The following is a 5,397-nucleotide window of genomic DNA, read 5'->3' on the forward strand; positions in this document are numbered from 1 at the left end:
ACTTGACCCTCTCTCTCCGCGCAACTTCTCTCGCTTAGCGGTTTAGCGGTTTAAAAGGATAGTAACCTTAGCGAGCGGTCCAGCGGTTTAAAAGAAATTTTAAAAAGAGGGTGGGGGATGCAACACGAGGACTTCCCAGGGGGTCACCCATCCTAGTACTACTCTCGCCCAAGCACGCTTAACTTCGGAGTTCTGATGGGATCCGGTGCATTAGTGCTGGTATGATCGCATCCGTCACGTACTGCGCGCAAAATGTACTTGACCCTCTCTCTCCGCGCAACTTCTCTCGCTTAGCGGTTTAGCGGTTTAAAAGGATAGTACCCTTAGCGAGCGGTCCAGCGGTTTAAAAGAAAGATTAAAAAGAGGGTGGGGGATGCAACACGAGGACTTCCCAGGGGGTCACCCATCCTAGTACTACTCTCGCCCAAGCACGCTTCACTTCGGAGTTCTGATGGGATCCGGTGCATTAGTGCTGGTATGATCGCATCCGTCATATACTGCGCGCAAAATGTACTTGGCCCTCTCTCTCCGCGCACCTTCCCTCGCTTAGCGGTTTAAAAGAAAGAATAAAAAGAGGGTGGGGGATGCAACCCGAGGACTTCCCAGGGGGTCACCCATCCTAGTCCTACTCTCGCCCAAGCACGCTTAGCTCCGGAGTTCTGATGGGATCCGGTGGATTAGTGCTGGTATGATCGCATCCGTCATATACTGCGCGCAAAATGTACTTGGCCCTCTCTCTCCGCGCACCTTCCCTCGCTTAGCGGTTTAAAAGAAAGAATAAAAAGAGGGTGGGGGATGCAACACGAGGACTTCCCAGGGGGTCACCCATCCTAGTACTACTCTCGCCCAAGCACGCTTACCTCCGGAGTTCTGATGGATCCGGTGCATTAGTGCTGGTATGATCGCATCCGTCACGTACTGCGCGCAAAATGTACTTGACCCTCTCTCTCCGCGCAACTTCTCTTGCTTAGCTGTTTAGCGGTTTAAAAGGATAGTACCCTTAGCGAGCGGTCCAGCGGTTTAAAAGAAAGATTAAAAAGAGGGTGGGGGATGCAACACGAGGACTTCCCAGGGGGTCACCCATCCTAGTACTACTCTCAACCAAGCACGCTTCACTTCGGAGTTCTGATGGGATCCGGTGCATTAGTGCTGGTATGATCGCATCCGTCACGTACTGCGCGCAAAATGTACTTGACCCTCTCTCTCCGCGCAACTTCTCTCGCTTAGCGGTTTAGCGGTTTAAAAGGATAGTACCCTTAGCGAGCGGTCCAGCGGTTTAAAAGAAAGATTAAAAAGAGGGTGGGGGATGCAACACGAGGACTTCCCAGGGGGTCACCCATCCTAGTACTACTCTCGCCCAAGCACGCTTAACTTCGGAGTTCTGATGGGATCCGGTGCATTAGTGCTGGTATGATCGCATCCGTCACGTACTGCGCGCAAAATGTACTTGACCCTCTCTCTCCGCGCAACTTCTCTCGCTTAGCGGTTTAGCGGTTTAAAAGGATAGTACCCTTAGCGAGCGGTCCAGCGGTTTAAAAGAAAGATTAAAAAGAGGGTGGGGGATGCAACACGAGGACTTCCCAGGGGGTCACCCATCCTAGTACTACTCTCGCCCAAGCACGCTTCACTTCGGAGTTCTGATGGGATCCGGTGCATTAGTGCTGGTATGATCGCATCCGTCACGTACTGCGCGCAAAATGTACTTGACCCTCTCTCTCCGCGCAACTTCTCTCGCTTAGCGGTTTAGCGGTTTAAAAGGATAGTACCCTTAGCGAGCGGTCCAGCGGTTTAAAAGAAAGATTAAAAAGAGGGTGGGGGATGCAACACGAGGACTTCCCAGGGGGTCACCCATCCTAGTACTACTCTCGCCCAAGCACGCTTAACTTCGGAGTTCTGATGGGATCCGGTGCATTAGTGCTGGTATGATCGCATCCGTCACGTACTGCGCGCAAAATGTACTTGACCCTCTCTCTCCGCGCAACTTCTCTCGCTTAGCGGTTTAGCGGTTTAAAAGGATAGTACCCTTAGCGAGCGGTCCAGCGGTTTAAAAGAAAGATTAAAAAGAGGGTGGGGGATGCAACACGAGGACTTCCCAGGGGGTCACCCATCCTAGTACTACTCTCGCCCAAGCACGCTTAACTTCGGAGTTCTGATGGGATCCGGTGCATTAGTGCTGGTATGATCGCATCCGTCACGTACTGCGCGCAAAATGTACTTGACCCTCTCTCTCCGCGCAACTTCTCTCGCTTAGCGGTTTAGCGGTTTAAAAGGATAGTACCCTTAGCGAGCGGTCCAGCGGTTTAAAAGAAAGATTAAAAAGAGGGTGGGGGATGCAACACGAGGACTTCCCAGGGGGTCACCCATCCTAGTACTACTCTCGCCCAAGCACGCTTAACTTCGGAGTTCTGATGGGATCCGGTGCATTAGTGCTGGTATGATCGCATCCGTCACGTACTGCGCGCAAAATGTACTTGACCCTCTCTCTCCGCGCAACTTCTCTCGCTTAGCGGTTTAGCGGTTTAAAAGGATAGTACCCTTAGCGAGCGGTCCAGCGGTTTAAAAGAAAGATTAAAAAGAGGGTGGGGGATGCAACACGAGGACTTCCCAGGGGGTCACCCATCCTAGTACTACTCTCGCCCAAGCACGCTTAACTTCGGAGTTCTGATGGGATCCGGTGCATTAGTGCTGGTATGATCGCATCCGTCACGTACTGCGCGCAAAATGTACTTGACCCTCTCTCTCCGCGCAACTTCTCTCGCTTAGCGGTTTAGCGGTTTAAAAGGATAGTACCCTTAGCGAGCGGTCCAGCGGTTTAAAAGAAAGATTAAAAAGAGGGTGGGGGATGCAACACGAGGACTTCCCAGGGGGTCACCCATCCTAGTACTACTCTCGCCCAAGCACGCTTAACTTCGGAGTTCTGATGGGATCCGGTGCATTAGTGCTGGTATGATCGCATCCGTCACGTACTGCGCGCAAAATGTACTTGACCCTCTCTCTCCGCGCAACTTCTCTCGCTTAGCGGTTTAGCGGTTTAAAAGGATAGTACCCTTAGCGAGCGGTCCAGCGGTTTAAAAGAAAGATTAAAAAGAGGGTGGGGGATGCAACACGAGGACTTCCCAGGGGGTCACCCATCCTAGTACTACTCTCGCCCAAGCACGCTTAACTTCGGAGTTCTGATGGGATCCGGTGCATTAGTGCTGGTATGATCGCATCCGTCACGTACTGCGCGCAAAATGTACTTGACCCTCTCTCTCCGCGCAACTTCTCTCGCTTAGCGGTTTAGCGGTTTAAAAGGATAGTACCCTTAGCGAGCGGTCCAGCGGTTTAAAAGAAAGATTAAAAAGAGGGTGGGGGATGCAACACGAGGACTTCCCAGGGGGTCACCCATCCTAGTACTACTCTCGCCCAAGCACGCTTAACTTCGGAGTTCTGATGGGATCCGGTGCATTAGTGCTGGTATGATCGCATCCGTCACGTACTGCGCGCAAAATGTACTTGACCCTCTCTCTCCGCGCAACTTCTCTCGCTTAGCGGTTTAGCGGTTTAAAAGGATAGTACCCTTAGCGAGCGGTCCAGCGGTTTAAAAGAAAGATTAAAAAGAGGGTGGGGGATGCAACACGAGGACTTCCCAGGGGGTCACCCATCCTAGTACTACTCTCGCCCAAGCACGCTTAACTTCGGAGTTCTGATGGGATCCGGTGCATTAGTGCTGGTATGATCGCATCCGTCACGTACTGCGCGCAAAATGTACTTGACCCTCTCTCTCCGCGCAACTTCTCTCGCTTAGCGGTTTAGCGGTTTAAAAGGATAGTACCCTTAGCGAGCGGTCCAGCGGTTTAAAAGAAAGATTAAAAAGAGGGTGGGGGATGCAACACGAGGACTTCCCAGGGGGTCACCCATCCTAGTACTACTCTCGCCCAAGCACGTTTAGCTTCGGAGTTCTGATGGGATCCGATGCATTAGTGCTGGTATGATCGCATCCGTCACGTACTGCGCGCAAAATGTACTTGACCCTCTCTCTCCGCGCAACTTCTCTCGCTTAGCGGTTTAGCGGTTTAAAAGGATAGTACCCTTAGCGAGCGGTCCAGCGGTTTAAAAGAAAGATTAAAAAGAGGGTGGGGGATGCAACACGAGGACTTCCCAGGGGGTCACCCATCCTAGTACTACTCTCGCCCAAGCACGCTTGACTTCGGAGTTCTGTTGGGATCCGGTGCATTAGTGCTGGTATGATCGCATCCGTCACGTACTGCGCGCAAAATGTACTTGACCCTCTCTCTCCGCGCAACTTCTCTCGCTTAGCGGTTTAGCGGTTTAAAAGGATAGTACCCTTAGCGAGCGGTCCAGCGGTTTAAAAGAAAGATTAAAAAGAGGGTGGGGGATGCAATACGAGGACTTCCCAGGGGGTCACCCATCCTAGTACTACTCTCGCCCAAGCACGCTTGACTTCGGAGTTCTGATGGGATTCGGTGCATTAGGGCTGGTATGATCGCATCCGTCACATACTGCGCGCAAAATGTACTTGACCCTCTCTCTCCGCGCAACTTCTCTCGCTTAGCGGTTTAGCGGTTTAAAAGGATAGTACCCCTAGCGAGCGGTCCAGCGGTTTAAAAGTAAGATTAAAAAGAGGGTGGGGGATGCAATACGAGGACTTCCCAGGGGGTCCGTCACGTATTGCGCGCAAAATGTACTTGACCGTCTCTCTCCGCGCAACTTCTCTCGCTTAGCGGTTTAGCGGTTTAAAAGGATAGTACCCTTAGCGAGCGGTTTAAAAGAAAGATTAAAAAGAGGGTGGGGGATGCAACACGAGGACTTCCCAGGGGGTCACCCATCCTAGTACTACTCTCGCCCAAGCACGCATGACTTCGGAGTTCTGATGGGATTCGGTGCATTAGTGCTGGTATGATCGCATCCGTCACGTACTGCGCGCAAAATGTACTTGACCCTCTCTCTCCGCGCAACTTCTCTCGCTTAGCGGTTTANCGGTGCATTAGTGCTGGTATGATCGCATCCGTCACGTACTGCGCGCAAAATGTACTTGACCCTCTCTCTCCGCGCAACTTCTCTCGCTAAGCGGTTTAGCGGTTTAAAAGGATAGTACCCTTAGCGAGCGGTTTAAAAGAAAGATTAAAAAGAGGGTGGGGGATGCAACACGAGGACTTCCCAGGGGGTCACCCATCCTAGTACTACTCTCGCCCAAGCACGCTTGACTTCGGAGTTCTGATGGGATTCGGTGCATTAGTGCTGGTATGATCGCATCCGTCACGTACTGCGCGCAAAATGTACTTGACCCTCTCTCTCCGCGCAACTTCTCTCGCTTAGCGGTTTAGCGGTTTAAAAGGATAGTACCCTTAGCGAGCGGTCCAGCGGTTTAAAAGAAAGATTAAAAAGAGGGTGGGG

The 5,397-nt window shown here is 51.9% G+C and overlaps 20 non-coding genes across 20 annotated transcripts; all 20 read right to left on the reverse strand.

Annotated features, from left to right (window-relative positions):
* Positions 1–114: 114 nt before the first annotated feature.
* On the reverse strand, positions 115–233 carry LOC116008049. The gene has a single exon (XR_004095452.1). It is a non-coding gene; the product is annotated as a 5S ribosomal RNA (ribosomal RNA).
* A 137-nt stretch (positions 234–370) lies between these two features.
* Positions 371–489, reverse strand: LOC116008127. The gene has a single exon (XR_004095526.1). It is a non-coding gene; the product is annotated as a 5S ribosomal RNA (ribosomal RNA).
* A 92-nt stretch (positions 490–581) lies between these two features.
* On the reverse strand, positions 582–700 carry LOC116008789. The gene has a single exon (XR_004096147.1). It is a non-coding gene; the product is annotated as a 5S ribosomal RNA (ribosomal RNA).
* A 92-nt stretch (positions 701–792) lies between these two features.
* Positions 793–910, reverse strand: LOC116008714. Its single transcript, XR_004096078.1, has one exon. It is a non-coding gene; the product is annotated as a 5S ribosomal RNA (ribosomal RNA).
* Positions 911–1,047: 137 nt separating this feature from the next.
* On the reverse strand, positions 1,048–1,166 carry LOC116008462. The gene has a single exon (XR_004095844.1). It is a non-coding gene; the product is annotated as a 5S ribosomal RNA (ribosomal RNA).
* A 137-nt stretch (positions 1,167–1,303) lies between these two features.
* Positions 1,304–1,422, reverse strand: LOC116008050. Its single transcript, XR_004095453.1, has one exon. It is a non-coding gene; the product is annotated as a 5S ribosomal RNA (ribosomal RNA).
* A 137-nt stretch (positions 1,423–1,559) lies between these two features.
* LOC116008128 lies at positions 1,560–1,678 on the reverse strand. Its single transcript, XR_004095527.1, has one exon. It is a non-coding gene; the product is annotated as a 5S ribosomal RNA (ribosomal RNA).
* Positions 1,679–1,815: 137 nt separating this feature from the next.
* Positions 1,816–1,934, reverse strand: LOC116008052. Its single transcript, XR_004095454.1, has one exon. It is a non-coding gene; the product is annotated as a 5S ribosomal RNA (ribosomal RNA).
* Positions 1,935–2,071: 137 nt separating this feature from the next.
* LOC116008053 lies at positions 2,072–2,190 on the reverse strand. Its single transcript, XR_004095455.1, has one exon. It is a non-coding gene; the product is annotated as a 5S ribosomal RNA (ribosomal RNA).
* A 137-nt stretch (positions 2,191–2,327) lies between these two features.
* LOC116008055 lies at positions 2,328–2,446 on the reverse strand. Its single transcript, XR_004095457.1, has one exon. It is a non-coding gene; the product is annotated as a 5S ribosomal RNA (ribosomal RNA).
* Positions 2,447–2,583: 137 nt separating this feature from the next.
* LOC116008056 lies at positions 2,584–2,702 on the reverse strand. The gene has a single exon (XR_004095458.1). It is a non-coding gene; the product is annotated as a 5S ribosomal RNA (ribosomal RNA).
* Positions 2,703–2,839: 137 nt separating this feature from the next.
* On the reverse strand, positions 2,840–2,958 carry LOC116008057. The gene has a single exon (XR_004095459.1). It is a non-coding gene; the product is annotated as a 5S ribosomal RNA (ribosomal RNA).
* A 137-nt stretch (positions 2,959–3,095) lies between these two features.
* LOC116008058 lies at positions 3,096–3,214 on the reverse strand. Its single transcript, XR_004095460.1, has one exon. It is a non-coding gene; the product is annotated as a 5S ribosomal RNA (ribosomal RNA).
* A 137-nt stretch (positions 3,215–3,351) lies between these two features.
* LOC116008059 lies at positions 3,352–3,470 on the reverse strand. Its single transcript, XR_004095461.1, has one exon. It is a non-coding gene; the product is annotated as a 5S ribosomal RNA (ribosomal RNA).
* A 137-nt stretch (positions 3,471–3,607) lies between these two features.
* Positions 3,608–3,726, reverse strand: LOC116008060. Its single transcript, XR_004095462.1, has one exon. It is a non-coding gene; the product is annotated as a 5S ribosomal RNA (ribosomal RNA).
* Positions 3,727–3,863: 137 nt separating this feature from the next.
* On the reverse strand, positions 3,864–3,982 carry LOC116008295. Its single transcript, XR_004095687.1, has one exon. It is a non-coding gene; the product is annotated as a 5S ribosomal RNA (ribosomal RNA).
* A 137-nt stretch (positions 3,983–4,119) lies between these two features.
* Positions 4,120–4,238, reverse strand: LOC116008309. The gene has a single exon (XR_004095700.1). It is a non-coding gene; the product is annotated as a 5S ribosomal RNA (ribosomal RNA).
* Positions 4,239–4,375: 137 nt separating this feature from the next.
* Positions 4,376–4,494, reverse strand: LOC116008603. Its single transcript, XR_004095975.1, has one exon. It is a non-coding gene; the product is annotated as a 5S ribosomal RNA (ribosomal RNA).
* Positions 4,495–4,792: 298 nt separating this feature from the next.
* Positions 4,793–4,911, reverse strand: LOC116008656. The gene has a single exon (XR_004096024.1). It is a non-coding gene; the product is annotated as a 5S ribosomal RNA (ribosomal RNA).
* A 228-nt stretch (positions 4,912–5,139) lies between these two features.
* LOC116008404 lies at positions 5,140–5,258 on the reverse strand. Its single transcript, XR_004095790.1, has one exon. It is a non-coding gene; the product is annotated as a 5S ribosomal RNA (ribosomal RNA).
* Between the last annotated feature and the right edge of the window lie 139 nt (positions 5,259–5,397).

This window comes from Ipomoea triloba, chromosome 16 (genome assembly GCF_003576645.1).
Source record: "Ipomoea triloba cultivar NCNSP0323 chromosome 16, ASM357664v1".
In the NCBI taxonomy this organism is placed as follows: domain Eukaryota; kingdom Viridiplantae; phylum Streptophyta; class Magnoliopsida; order Solanales; family Convolvulaceae; genus Ipomoea; species Ipomoea triloba.